The sequence below is a fragment of the Canis lupus genome, chromosome 29, assembly GCF_003254725.2.
Source record: "Canis lupus dingo isolate Sandy chromosome 29, ASM325472v2, whole genome shotgun sequence".
NCBI classification, from domain to species: Eukaryota; Metazoa; Chordata; class Mammalia; order Carnivora; family Canidae; genus Canis; species Canis lupus.
Window position 1 is genome coordinate 11,050,487 of NC_064271.1, and position 15,632 is coordinate 11,066,118.

At 45.5% G+C, this 15,632-nt stretch overlaps 1 long non-coding RNA gene across 1 annotated transcript; it reads right to left on the reverse strand.

Moving 5' to 3' along the window:
• Positions 1–2,472: 2,472 nt before the first annotated feature.
• On the reverse strand, positions 2,473–10,022 carry LOC112678496 (uncharacterized). The gene is made up of 3 exons (XR_003147616.3): positions 9,834–10,022; positions 6,411–6,564; positions 2,473–5,269 (listed from the first exon to the last, which is right to left on the reverse strand). It is a non-coding gene; the product is annotated as an uncharacterized LOC112678496 (long non-coding RNA).
• Positions 10,023–15,632: the final 5,610 nt, after the last annotated feature.

Sequence of the window (15,632 nt, forward strand, 5' to 3'; positions counted from 1 at the left end):
ATTGAACTGAATAGAATAGAACTGAGATGGGGGTGATCCCTGGGTGGCTCAGCGGTTTCGCGCCTGCCTTTGGCCCAGGGCGCGATCCTGGAGTCCCGGGATCGAGTCCCGTGTCGGGTTCCCGGCATGGAGCCTGCTTCTCCCTCTGCCTGTGCCTCTGCCTCTCTCTCTCTCTCTATGTCTATCATAAATAAATAAAAATAAATCTTTAAAAAAAAAAAAGAACTGAGATGGGGGTAGCTAGACAAGTTCAATGTAGGGTGTGTTCAGTTTGATACGACGGAGCTACAAGCAGAAACTTAAACACGGTCTCGACTTATGAGTTTTTGACCTTATAATGGAGTAAAAGTGAAATGCATTCAGTAGAAAACATACTTGGAATATTGAATTTGGACTATTTCCTGAGCTAGTGATACACAGGATGGTTTTCCCTCCTGGTGCTGGGCAGGAGCAGCCCCCAGTGAGCCACACGAATACAAGTGTTAACTAACGAGCAATACACCAGCAGCCATTCTGTGCCCATACAATCATTCTGGCTTTCACTTTTAGTAGAGTATTCAACATATTATGTGAGATAGCCAACACTAGTATAAAACAGGCTTTGTGTTGGGTGATTTTGCCCAATTGTAGGCTACTGTAGGTGTTCTGAGCACGTTTGAGGTAGGCTAGGCTAAGCTATGATGTTTGAGAACTTAGATTTATTAAAAACATTTTCAACTTAATGACATTTTAAACTCAATGGGTTTTTCAGAACATGAACCCCATTGTGAGTGGAGGAAGATCTGCGTATGTTTTCACTAATTTAGGATTTACTTATCCAGCCAATTCCAAAAGAATTTTGGAAGACTTACTCTGTTTAATAAGATAATAAGACAAAAACATGAGAAAACTGACAGGCATTGGAGGATGTAGAACTGATGTTTGGTTGAAACATCAGCATTGAAGATACATAGACTAGTGATTAAATGTCACATATGAGCACTTCAAATCCTATTTTAGCTAGCCTCTCTTGCACCAGATGTTTTATTATACAAATTCAAACTTGATTTTTGATTGATGGATTGATTTCACCTCTAATAGTTTCCCCTTTCTATATGTTGAGGCAATATTAGTGGTCCGGAAAGCAGCCAAGATTCAAATTATATAAAGGATAAGGAGAGCAATAGCTCCTGAAAATTTCAGAGATTCAGAGCAGAAGCTGAAATTGCTGAGCTTCCCTAAGTACTAGCCTCGGAGCTCATGTACTCCCTAAAGAGCTGACCACCACCCGAGCCCCCCTGAAGGAGCCAGTGTGCATTTTGGAACACACCAGACCCTGTGTGGGGAACGTATACTGTTCCAACCCCAGCCAGCTTTACTTCCTCAGTCTTTCCTGCTCTCCCATTTAATGAGGCACTTCCACTGGTGAAGATATTTTCCAAATAATTTTCTACCCTACTCTCCTTGTTTGTTGGAAAACAAGAATGACAGAAAGACAGGAAGACAGAAGAAAGAAAAGAAGAAAGAAGAAAGAAAAGAAAGAAAGAAAGAAAGAAAGAAAGAAAGAAAGAAAGAAAGAAAGAAAGAAAGAAAGAAAGAAAGAAAGAAAGAAAGAAAGAAAGAAAGAAAGAAAGGAAAGAAAGAAAGAAAGAAAGAAAGAAAGAAAGAAAGAAAGAAAGAAAGAAAGAAAAGGTCCCTCATGATAGTTCACAGATATTAAAAGTGGAATAGATGTCTCCTCTCTGCACTTCCCTTTAAAAATTTTAGGACATCTTTCAAATGACAAAATGTCAGAAAGATACGTATCGGAGTCAGATTTCTTTGTTATTTTGCAAGATTTGCAGAGGCCAAAGGCTCAAGTTTTTAAGTATTTCATCCTTATCCTTTTACAGAGGTGTGTCTTGTGGCCACATAGGAGGCACTGCCAGCAGACCTTGGCCACCCCACACGAACCCCGCCCGTCTTACCGCCAGCAGGAGGCAGGCCAAGCGCCCACCTCACACGGTGTCATTAGGCAGCTTCCAGCTGAGCCCCAATGTGCTTCTGAAAACATCAAAGTTGAAAAAGTGCACATAAAATCTGAGAAAATATTAGCTTCATGGATGAAATCTGCATTTAATGGACCCTGAGTGGGGAGATGAAGCATATATAGAAACATATATATATATTTATGTTTACCAGTTTATTAAAGGATCTGAATCAGCAGCCAGATGAAAGATACATCAGGTGAGGCTCTGAACAAAGGCGCTTCAGTCCTCATGGAAATTGGGGCCTCGATCAGTGGCACACAGAAGAGGTCTGGTTCCTCAAGCATAGAAGCTCTCCAAAAAAAAAAAAAAAAAGTGAGATAAAGTATATTTTCTTGCAATATTTAGTATATACTTTATATCCCAATACCTTGACATATTAAGAAGGCTTTTTCTTTTTCTTTTTTTTTGTTTTACTTTTGAGTTCATTTTAATTCCAAAGGTAAAACAAACTGAAAACCTGAATTATTCTAAAATGTTGTATTTTTCACTATGAGTGCTAGATGGCATGTGCATACTTCATATGGCTTTAGGCTGGTTTGCCATTGCTAACATCTCCTTTATGGCATGAATGTTTAGATTGTTTAAATAAAGCGTCTGAGGGTGACCCATTTGTGGAAGAAAAGTGACTTTTGACGTCAGACTGTTTGTAGCTAAAAGTAGTCAGTGGAAACTGCTGTTATACCTATACCCCACTGGAAAGACAGGAAGCATTACTTTGTAACACAATGAGCCACAGACTGGATGAGAAATAAGATGTTCTTGGGATAGAATTGTAGGGACAGTTTTCCACAATAAGGAGATAGAGAGGGAAAGGAAATGGATACAGATATCTGTGTATAATATAGATATTTCCTTTTTTCTGAGAAAAAAAAATGTATACATATTAAACCTGACTTCCCAGAACATATTTTAAGAATAAATTGTAGTTTATTATGATATATGTTCTCCCTACACAGTCAGAATTTGGAATGTTCTATCTAGTTAAGTGTTATGCTTTCAGCCCAGGAGAAAAGAGGACTATGAATTGATATCAGCGAATCTTCTTTGAACAGGAGTTGCATGCAAGGTATTGAGAAATGCTTCCTCAGAGCCTCCTCCCCAATCTAGTGTCCTCATTGGGGTGCTCACATGGTCATTAATCTGGACCTATGGACCTTGAGTTTCTTCCTTCTGGGCATTTACTAGACTACACTAATTCACACAGTAGTGCTAATGGGTGAGAGTTAATGTGTTTTCTCTCAAGGGCATTTGTACTTTCAACAATTAGTTGATCTCTAATTGGCAAGAGGACTGGAATCCCCCAGCTGTCTGGAAATCCCAGAAGAGGCTTCATGGGCTGGGACATTGTCAGCCCCTGTGTGAAGTCTTCCTGGCAAACTCCAATACTGAATCTGACTAAAGAATCAGTACTAGCCACCCAGAGAGCTGGAGGTCATGACGTGATCTGAGAGGAAGACAACCACAAGTGTCTACATTTCATGCTGGTTGAGTTGTGGGTTTCGAGTATGGATTTAGACTCATCTGGAATCAATTTTCAGGGGATGGTCACTTGCTAACTCTTAAATCTGTGCCATGAGACATGTTTTTAACTTCTCTAAACCCCTATTCTTCGTTCATAACACGTGGATGATATTGACAAGGGTTTTGTTGGAATCCAATGAATGATATTAAGGTCTCATCAGCATAGAGCCAACACAGAAAGTGCTCGATAAACGGTAGTCACTATCATTTCATTTGAGGAGTTGAGACCAATTAGCTCCGGAGTCACACCATCTCAGACTAGAAGGGACCTTCGAGTCCAATCCAACTGTGACTCTCCAGCACCTGGCCATGCGGTCTCGTCTGCATGAGACGTCTTCCGAGATACTCAGCATTTGACATCAAAGCCTTCCGCTAAGGCTATTGCCAGTAAAGGGGAGGTGAAGAGAAAGTGGCTTAGGGGCATACTTGCTAAAATGAGTAGTAAGAAGCTGTCTGATTGTTCCTGCAGGCTTGGTTTTCTGAGCATAGGGGCACTGTGAGTCATTCTACTGGAACAGAATGGAAACTCCCATCGAAGGTGATACTTTGTGAAAGGCACTTTGAAAACAATCCCCCTCCCAAATCTCTTATAAAGCACAGCTGTTAAAATCCAGAGGTACCCAGTTAGGTATTAGAGATTTCTTTCCAACACAACCAATAAATGAGAGGCTGCTACGAAAACCTCGGCATGCATCACTTAAGCCCGGGAGTTACGCGGTGACACTCCGCAGGTGCCTGGCGCCGACAGAGATTATCATTGAAGCATTGAAGGTTACGCCAGGAATCACAACATTGCCACCTGCATTCCGGCTGGGAAGAACAAGCCTGCCAGGAAAAGTCGGTGCAAACCTTGCGTGTCCTTCCTCGCTGCCAGAGGCTGGAGGACACAGTGACATGTCAGTGCCACCTCCCACCTGCTCTTCGACCTTGGTCAGGAGTCACTGTTCCCCCTGAGCATCAACGCTTCGCCTACGAAGTGGTGACAGTCGTGATCGCCTGCCTTCCCCCCCTGATTATGACTGGCTTTAATGAATTCCATTTTCATAAAGTGTTTTCCTAGCCTCGACAGGTCGTCGCTGCCCAGGGTAAGGAAAAAGCCATTATCATCGTTGACCCCAGAGCCAAAAGAAAGATACTTTCTCAGGCTTCCCCGCTTTAACAAAGTCTGAGTATCAAGCTTGTATCGAGCTTTTCATCACACGCCACAAAGAGCATTCAAAAGTTCACGGTCCTGAAATATGAATTTGTTGTTGCAGTCGCTTTTCTGTGAAAGGCAATGTGCTTTCACACATGTAGCCAGTTACAGTAAAGACTCGCTCCAAAGAGCCTCGGTACAGATGGCCAGAGCTGGCCTCTGGTGCGCAGTTCATTAAACAGTCTCCCTTTGACCAACAGGCCTCATTGTAAGGCAGCCCAGGCCCCAGCTGATGTCAAAAGCGCCATTCTACCCGGGCTGGATTGTTCCCACAAAGCATGCCCACACGCATCCTGCGGCAGATAGGGATGGGGCTGGCTCCGCAGATGTCACTGCCACCACCACCACTGTCACTTTTTCCCTGTCACACGATCTTGGGTATCTTTCCAGAGACTTGCACAAAGCCCGATTCAGAGTTTGCCTTTGACCGATGCACACTTGGCTGCAGATGACCGGGGAAGAAGAAAAAGGCGTCCTGGTGTTTCTCCACCCTCGCCTGGGAAAGCTTGGGAATTCCTGGCTGCTTTACCAGCTCCGACTCCGGCTGAAAAACAAATCAGAAAGTTGCCAATGGTTTCATTCAGTCTGGGAAACTGGGTTAATGCGACTCTGTGAGTGAAACCATCAATGCACAAAAGTCAGGAAATCCAAGAGTGCCATTCCCACAGCCCACGGAGGCCTTCCAACACACAGGTGACTCTGTGTGCCCGCCGAGGCCCTCAACGGCATCCTTGCCAGGGGATGGAAGCCATCCCGGGAGGTCGCCAGCCTGAAAGGGGAAAATGGTCCCTGCATTCATTACATTACAGTTTCGACTCTGAAATTATTTATGTATTTTGAAGTCAAGCGCACCACATTGTAATTACCTTGGCCCGCTGAACGGACTGAGCCTTTCCTCCTTCTCCCTTGGTATTCGAAGGGCCGAGAATGGGAGCCGGGACATGCTGAATAGACAACTAATGGGTAGATGCCTGGATGGGTGGGTATTTGAAAGTTACGTGTAAAGTGCAAACTGTTCTATTTCCATCCATCCCATAACTATCACACACAGAGGGCTGTGTGGAACTCCAATTTCTGGTGTTGGAGTTTTATCTGGACTCCATTCCTTCTCACCTTCCTAGTAACCGGCCAGGTCTCTGCCATTTCAAATAAAAACTCTGCGCCTTTGCTCTGTAATTGTTAGCAAAATTTCTCATTTCTTAAGCATCCTTATTCTCTCAGAGACACCTCCAAAGTCTACCATCCCAGTGGACCTGGTGCATCGCCTTTCTCCTACCCCCCAAAACAAACATGGAGCAAAGGAAGCCCTTGGAAATAATGTGTAGAAAGTGTGCCTGAGTGGGGCACCTGGGTGGTGCAATCTATTAAGCAACCAACTCTTGGTTTTAGCTCAGGTCGTGATCTCAGGGTTGTGGGATCGAGCTCTGCAGTAGGCTCCATACTCAGCAAAAAGTCTGTTTGGAGAGTCTCCCTCTGCCACCCCCACCAAAATTAATAAATAAATCTTTAAAAAAAAAAAGAAGAAGAAGAAGAAGGTAAAAGAATGTGTGCCTGAGAACTGCTACCCAGGGAATAATGGCATGGAGGCCAGCCTTTTGTCAACATTGCCATTCCGCAGGCCTTCAGTTCCTACCAGGTATGTGTACACAGCAATTATTTCTTGAGAAGAAAACACAACCACCGACCTGGGCGTGATGGTACGCAGGGAGAGCCAAGCAAGCCCTCCAGGAGCTCGTAGTATCCTCAATGGAGAAAACGTGTTGGATGCAATCTTAGCACGAGGCATGTCCTACATCCAAAGAAGAGTTTCATGGGAGATGCACAGTCAAAATAAGACACCTGAGTATGTGAAAAAATATGGAATAAATATTGTAAAGGCTAGGGGGAGGAGAGAATTGAACGGTTGGAGACAAGTGATGCTAACCAGGATGCTCCTCACTGTGGGAACACTTGAGCATGTGGGGAGCATCATAACATATCAGAATTCCATCATGTTAGAAGAATCTACAACTGGACGGAATATTAGAGACCGTGTTATCAAACATAATCATATATATGAAGCAACTGGCTTACCAGACTAACAGTGAGCAACTTTCATATCAGGGTCAACCATGACATCCACTAATACAGCTCAACTTAAGTATTATCAGAAGACCCATCTTACCTCAAAATAGCACCATCAGTGTCTATTAGTATAAGTCATGTATTCCTGCCATTTTCTTTCATACCTTTGGATAAATTTACTGTGTTTCCAGAAAGTGCACATTAAAAAAAAAATCTGGGGTCCCTGGATGGTTCAATCCATGAAGCATCTTACTCCAGCTCAGGTCATGATCGCAGAGTCCTGGGATCAAGCCCCACATTGGGCTCTATGCTCGGCAAAGAGCCTGCTTGTCCCTCTTTCCCACTTGTGCTCTTTCATGCTCTCTTTCTCAAATAAACAGGTAAAATCTTTTAAAAAGTTAAAAAATAAAAATAAATCTGTCTTCAAATTGAGAGGCAGTCTACAAAATGAAGACCTGTACTTTAAAAGCATGAAAGTCATCATGGTCATGAAAAGCCAAAAAAAAAAAAAAGCCTGAGGAATTGTTCCAGATGAAGAAAGACAAAAAAAAGCATCCAACTAAATGGCATCTGAAACCCCAGATTGGATCCCAACCCGGAAAACAATTCTTTGATCTTTGTTTTCCTGTATGTAAGTGAAACAATTGCCAAAGTGTGAATAAGTCCCAGAGGTTGGATATTAGCATCCCAATGTTAATTTCCTGATTTTGATCATTTTACTGTGGTTCTGAAAGAGAACGCCCTTGTTTTTAGGTAACACATAATGAAGTTTTTAGGGGTAAGGGAGCATGTGTCACCCAGCTTAAAATCATTCTCTCATGTCTCAGCAGGAATAAGGTCCCAAGAATCTGCAAAGGGCAGTATGACCTTCTGGAGAGCCCAAGTGATGCAGGGACCTGACGTGCCCACCTGGATGCCTGCTTTGCAATGGTCCCCAAGGTCTTGAGCAAATTGCTTCATTTCCTCTTATTAGGATGTTTAGAAAAATACCAGCAGCCTATACATGTACTGAAACCTTTATATGTGCCAGGCACTATATCAAGCACTTCAAGTGTATTAACGACAACCTTTTACAAAGGAGAAGACAGTCACAGAGTGTCATGTCATTTGCTCACTTTCACACAACTGAGTAGCAGCCTTGACCAAAACTGAACTGTTACCTTACACCACGTCTGACCTGCCAGTGCTCCTGTGAGGCTGCTGCCAAGCACTAATTTAGTGCCTGTGCCACAGGAGATGCTCCGTAAAGGTTAGCTGGTTGCCAGTGTCACCCACATCGCCACCACCAATGATGCCCTGCACCGTATCTGCCTTAGCTGGATCCTAAATCCTCAGTGCTTGGGTCCCTCTTCTTACTAAATCTTTTGTAGTTTCATCAAATAATGTAATCTATAAGTTAAACACCAGATATTTCAGAAGTGCTTAGGAAAAAGTAGAGGTATCATTAAGTGAATACATTTTTCTTATAACAATCGTAACTTCGCAGCTTGGCTCCATAAGCTTGGCTGGTATGATGCATCTAAACTTGATGACATTTTTCATACTATTTGGATTCCTTCCATAGGACACCGTAGAGCCAGGGGAGGGAGGAAGATTTATATTCAATCATTACCCTGGTGTACATATCTTGGGCATGTATTTGGGCTTTTCTCCAGAAAGTGTGCTAATGTATCTTGTCTAGTAAAAGACATTCAAAGCAGAGGTTATGTCACAAGTCACTTTCCTGGGTTTATGGGGTTTTTTTAGCTCCTTGCAGAATAGCCTTTGATGACTTTCATTGGTTGGTGTTGATACTGAGCGCATATGGGCCACCCAGTCATGTTCTTTAAATACAAAAGGAGATGGTATTCATCTACTAGGATTGCTGTAACAAAGTACCACAGACCAGGAAGCTTACATAGGAATCTGTTTCCTCACAGCGATGGAGGTTAGAAGTCTGAGTTAAAGTTGTCAATTAGTAAGTTTAGTTTCTTCTGAAGTCTCTCGCCTTGCCTTGCCGATGGCTGTCTTCTCCCTGTGTTCTCACATGGTCTTTCCTCTGTGCATATCTGTGTCCTCACTTCCTCCTCTTATAAGGACACCGGTTATATCAGAATAGGGCCCATCCTAGTGACCTCATTTTAACTTAAATAGCTCTCTTGAGTCCTCATCTCCAAATACAGTCATAGTTTCTGGTCCTGGGGGTTAGGACTTCACTATCTAACTTTTGGAGGGACAAAACTCAGTCCATGATAGAGACTGAAAAGGAGAGGAAGAGAAAATCCATAGAGAGGTGCCTTAAATTCTAGAAACAAATATTCCTTGGAGTCCACTGTTTGTAAAACATGAGTCTGGCTTCTGATGGTACCTGTTCACCTGCATCAGTTTTTGGGAACGAGTCAGGTGAAGGTTCCATCCTAGCAAAGTTTCCAGAACCTGCTCTTACATATCCATAAACTCCTTCTTGAACCCTGCTGACCATACCTTGACATCCTGCTCAGCAGATTCCGTATCACCATGTTCAGTGTGGTTCTCAGTGCCCAGGAATATAAAAACTCTTGTGCATAATATGTTGGCACCATTGCTGAACTCAACATTCAGCCAATATGGCTAAGCAACTTGGAAATAATCCATCCTCTTAATAGCTGATATAATTTTAGTACTTTATTTACTACAAACATTGAATTTTGCCTTCAGGCCTCATAGAGAACAGCACTGACAACTCCCAGAAACATATTTGAAATGCCTCACGTAGCATACGCAGCTGACTAGAAGCATTCCTAGTGTGCTGTGACAGGGATGAGGAAAAAGAGGGTGTGAAACCGCTAATCCAAAACTAAAGCTCTCCAGGTCTACCCCCCGAATCCCTGACCCACTCGACTTCTGATTTAGGACCCAGAAACCTGTAATCCTCAATCTGCTAAGGACTCTGCTCAGGATTTAGGCTCCTGTCTCTGTTTCCCTGTCAAAATCATATTGTTCTCTTCCCCCCAAAATGAGATGGGACTCTAAAACAAACTTGGTAAAAGTCAAAATCGATGAAATAATATAATTGCAATTCTTACCTGTGAGAGCCAATTTAAATCCACCAGATTTGTTTTTGTTCTGACAATGTCCGCCAGTTCATGCTCATTACCAGATAAAGACCGAATGGCTCCCGGAGGAGAACTTTGCCTTCGTTCCCACAAGAAGATTGAGATCTATGCTTTCATTGTTCTAGATGTATCTTCATGGATTCTTCACAGCTCTAGACTTCCATACTGTATAATACCAGACACAAGAGTAACTGTATACCCTTGAAACTAATAGAATGTTATATATCAATTATACCTCAATTAAAAAACAAAAACCCACAGGATATGACATAACCTTGGTCTTAACAATTTAACATTAAATTGCCAACGTGGATGCGTTTATTGTCCCAGAACTACATATTTTAAGATGGTTAAAATAGTAGATCTTCAAAGAAAAAATGGTAGATTTTCTGTAGTTCTGTACACAGAACTTTTTCACAAATTTTAAAAAGAATCTGTCGTCCAGAAAAAAAGAGTTCGATATTCTAATTGTGATTTTACAGGGACTCCAGGAGCCGACTGTCGTACAACAACACATGACCACCAGGGGACAGCATAGACCTGATTCTGCTTTAGACTGCACTAGGCTTCGCAGTGGGTTTTCTCCCGTCCCAAAGTCCCCGCCCTTCCCCCCAGGAAAACCTCTCAGCGCTGCAGGATGTGGAAGTGCCCCCAGAGCAGCGGCCCAGAGCCCCTGGCAGCAGGCCTTGCCCTGAGGAAGGTTCTACCCCGGCCTTCTGTCCTGTGCCTTGCTGGGTGTGGGGCTCCGCGATGCTGTCGAGGCTGCTCCCGGGTAATAGGCAGGGGTGAGGGCCCGCGCCAGTATCACCATGCAACACACAGGCATCAGGACCGACCATTTCCCAGGCCCTGGCCCTTTCCACAGCATCAGGGAGCAGGGACCAGCTTGGGGGCGGGGGGCAGGCGAAGAGGCCTCGTGGGGCAGGGACACCCATGAAGCTCCCAAACCTGGACAGGAGAGAACAGGGGATCAGACAGGCCTAATAGGAACTTTCCTAACTAATAGGAAAGCTTATTAGTTAAGAGCAAACAATATTTCGTGTTTGTATTATTTTGTATTTTCAAAGTGTTTTTTTATCCTCATTCATTATCAGCTCACAATTCTGAACCATCACCCTGGAATTCCAGGTAGAGGGATGCTCCGGAAGTCGGCCCTTTATAGCAGTAGGGACGCAAGCAGAACCCCAGTCTCCCCCGCGCCACTTGTGGAACACACCAAGCCTCCGGACAGCGCGGAACCCCCACTGGGAAGAAGGAAACCCCGAGCCGAGCCAGGCCCGGACCGGAACCAAAGGAGAAGGATCGCGCTACACCCGCGGCAGCGGCTTAGCCTGCCTGCGACTGTGAATCTGTGGATCTGCTCGGTCTGAGCCTGGGGAGCCCGGGGCGGAGCGCGCAGAGACGGTCGGAGCGGCCACGGCAGGCTCCCCCGCGGCGCCCACGCCCGCGGCCCTTCACGCCCGCGATTGATGCTCCTGCAAATCCGGTCTGTGAGCTGGTTCTGGGGATGACCTGCGGCGAGGGGCGGGGCCGGGGCGGGGCCGGGGCGGGGCCGGGGCGGCGGGGGGCGGGGCCAGGGCGGCGGGGGCGGGGCCGGCTCGGTAGGTGCGAGCGGCCTACCCGGCCTCGGCCGCCTTTGATGGAGGCAGCGCGGACTTTGGCCGAAACTCAACACCTCTCAGAAGTCCAGATTAGTCAGGAGGAAGAAAGGGGAACGCATTGTGGAAGTTTTCAAGGAGGAGACAAAGATGCCTGTGTTTTGTGTCGCTCAGCTGCCTCCAGAAAATGTCCATTTGTTTTCTTTCCACTCCTTTTACATTTTAAGTGGCATCGAGTGAATGTGTCTTTTCAGGGTGCCCGATTTCACCGGTTCGTGACACCTCGTGTTGCCATTTTAATGAAGCATCATTTTTCCAGAGGGTGTGGGAACAAAACCTATTTAATGACCTCTCAGAGCAAACACTGAGTTCTTCAAATATTTCCCTGAATTGAAACCCCCAGCCCACGATTCACTTCCTTTTTAAAATACCGGTTGGCCAGTTTACTGCAAACCAATAAACAGGGCTTTTCTTTACTCTCGGGCCGCAGAGTTCCTGTCGCGTCTCCCAGCCCGGGCAGTCCATGAGAAACCCCAGACTCTGGGCCCGGGCCGACCCCGGGAGGGCGCGGCGGCGCTGGGCAGCAGTCCCCCCAGCAGCTCTGCACCCCTGCAGCACAGCACGCAGCTGGGCAGACCCGGGATGACCTTGCAGGTTAGCTAGTCCCCCTGCCCCTTGACAGATGAGGAAACCGAGGCTGGCGGGGAGGCCTGCAGGACCACCCAGGGTGTTGCGGAGAGAAGGGCCTAAGCAGTGTTGATCCCCATGTGGTTCTCATGCCTTCTGCTTCAGCGTCACTTAGGGCAGTTGCACAAATGCATATCCCGAACCCCTTTCCAAACCTACTGAGCTAGAATCTCGGGCGGAGCGTACTGGGAATGTACACCTTACCAATGCCCTATCGCGGTGGTTGCCATGCACACTGACTCTGGGGAAGCAGGAGCAGTTGCAGAAAAAACAGGCTTAGAGCAGACACATCTGGGTTTGAGTTTCCTCATCCGTACTTGGGGAGATTGCTGTGGGGGCTTCTTGAGACTCGCTCAGGCCCCAGGGTCTGGCACCAGGATGCACTCAGTCAGTGTCACCCGTCTCCTAGACATTGCTGGATTGAGCCCCAGGGCCTCATTTACAGACTCTATGAGCTTTGGCACATCATTAGTGCCCTCTGAGCCTCAGTCTCCCCATCTGTAAGGTGGAGATAGTAATATTACCCCCTCCCAGGAGCCCTGTCAAGATTAACTATAGTATGTTGCAGCAGCATGGACCAGTCATGAAACCAAACAACTCCAGGTCTCTCATGTAGAATTCAAGGCAGGTGAATTCAATTCATGTAGAATTGCACAGAAGGTGGAAGAGCTAGGGAGCCAGAGAGAATAAAGAAGCTATCTAGGGATCCCTGGGTGGCGCAGCAGTTTAGCTCCTGCCTTTGGCCCGGGGCGTGATCCTGGAGACCAGGGATCAAATCCCATGTCGGGCTCCCGGTGCATGGAGCCTGCTTCTCCCTCTGCCTATGTCTTTGCCTCTCTCTCTCTCTCTCTCTCTGTGTGACTATCATAAATAAAAAAAATAAAAAATTAAAAAAGAAGCTATCTAGACATTGGCGGCTTGAAGGCTAGATGAAGGTGGTGGCTGTAAGAAGCCCAAGAATCAGGGTGGTTGGCAGGAGCTGGGACTGTGGTAGGCAGGAGAACTAACAGCACCAAGGACAAATAGCTGCTGCTGGATGTGATGTAGAGATAGGTAGCACACAAGGCAGATGGGAAGGGGGAGAAGAGTCTTGGCCTCTCTCCCCCTCACCAGCCTGCAGTCCCCTGCCAGCACTTCTCCTTGCTCTAGAAGAGGTGGAAGTCAAAGACAGGGAAGCCTGGAAGCATATTTCCTGGAGACAGACAGCAGAGAGGAGGTGGACACGCCTTACAAACAAACAAGCAAATGCCCAGCACACACACATGAAAACACTTACACCTTCCCAGACACAGAGGAGGCATTTGGCTGGCGCTCATCATTGCAACTGGTATCAATAAGCTATAATATAATAGCCCAATGGAAAGGGACTGTTGGCTAAAAAAGTATGCCTCTGTGGGAAGCCTGCCTTTTATTAGTGACATACAGATGTCATTTCTCCTGGGCTGGTCACATTGTCGAAGAAAAGTCCTGAGACTAGAGTCCCAGAAAACAAGCCTCAACTTCTTCATGCATGAAAATGAGAATAATACACTATTTCATAAAGTATCCTAAGGATGTAATGAGGTCACAGACATGAAAGTACTTTAGGTACTTGGAGTCCTGTACAAATACAGGATGTGTTTGCATTCTAGGAAAAGGAGATCCTTCCAAAACAGAGGAGTCAGAGTCACTATGACCTATGTTCAAAATACTTTTTTCCCCAACTGATGTTTTTCAAGTTCATCGTTTTCTTTTCAAAAGTTAAGACAGGGCAGCCCAGGTGGCTCAGCGGTTTAGCACCACCTTCAACCCAGGGTGTGATCTTGGAGACCCAGGATTGAGTCCCACGTCAGGCTCCCTGCATGGAGCCTGCTGCTCCCTCTGCCTGTGTCTCTGCCTTTCTCTCTCTCTCTCTCTGTGTCCCTCATGAATAAATAAATAAAATCTTTAAAAAATAAATAAATAAAAAATAAAAAGTTAAGACAGGATGCTTGGGTGGCTCAGCGGTTGAGCATCTGCCTTCAGCTCAGGGCATGATCCCAGGGTCCTGGGATCGAGTCCCACATCAGGCTCCCTGCATGCAGCCTGCTTCTCTCTCTGCCTGTGACTCTCCCTCTCTCTGTGTATCTCTCATGAATAAATAAAATCTTTAAAAAGAAAGAAAGAAACTGGGTGTTCTGTGATTCACTACATCATTTGTCTTTGGAGTACTGGTCACTGAAGGAAATGATTCTGTGTCATCAATTATAGTGGAAAGAGCCCCAAACGAAGAGCAAGAATATGTGAGTTCTAGAAGGCCTGGCATCGCTGGTGTTGTGTTCTCAGCCACAGAATGCTAGAATCAGTTAGAACACAAACTTTATAGCTGTGACATTTGGTAAGTTTCATAAATTCTTGATTTTTTACCAGGGTTTGGGTAACTACAGTGTTATCATTTTGGCATAAGATTTATGCACAATTCATGACATTGAGTATCTTCACAATGAAACACTATCACTTCTGTTCTTTAGGTTTCTTGTGTGTTGGCTTATTAGTGCAGACCATTGTGTTAAGCATTGTGAAACATTCTGAAATTTATTCTTCTTAATACACTTTTAAAAGTCTTCAATTTTCAGCCCAAAGAGCACTACATTTTCTATCTAGGCACATTTTATTTTGTTGGTTTTAACAAAGACTGTGCTGGGATGTGGCCAAACTGCCAGCATGCCTTTGACTGTCATCAATCACGTAGCAGCTGGCAGAGCTTGTTCAGGGTTGATGAGCCAGGCATGAGGCCAGGACCCAGGACCCAATGAACACAATAGCCAGGGTGGCCCAAGAGCAGAGACAGGAGAGGGGACAGCATGAGGACAGTCTGGAAACACAGCCGAATAGAGCAATTGGAGGCTTGAGTAGCACCCCAGGTCAGTACGGGCCTTTCCTATCAGCTTAGGAGGCCTCCTGTGCAACACTTTTTTTTTTTAAGATTTTATTTATATATTTGACAGAGAGAGAGCACAAGCAGGGGCAGCAGGAGAGGGAGAGGGAGAAGCAGGCTCCCCAGTGAGCCGGGACCCTGACGCAGGGCTCCATCCCAGGACCCTGGGATCATGACCTGAGCTAAAGGCAGATGCTTAACAAACTGAGCCACCCTGGGGCCCCTCCTGAGCAATTTTTGAAGAAGGAAAACCAAGCCCCAAATGTGCATGGTTTGACATTTACCAAGAAAGGTGAAGGTCAACTTTCCGGACAGGAAATTCCCAAGAGGGGCCAACAAGGAATGTCAGAAATTGAAGGTATTTGGAGTCGGACAGAATGACAAAGAGCCCTCATTCTCCAGGGCACAGTGTAGAGAGCCATAGGGGGGTAATACTGAGGAGCCATCCCCAAGAACATGGAAAAAGCTTGTCCTCAAAGAGCTAAATCAGCAAGTCTACACCTAATGTAAGAGGTTAGTCATCCGGTTCCTCCAAGAGACTGCTAAAATATGTTCAGAAACACCCAAAACACCAATGAGGAGGACCCA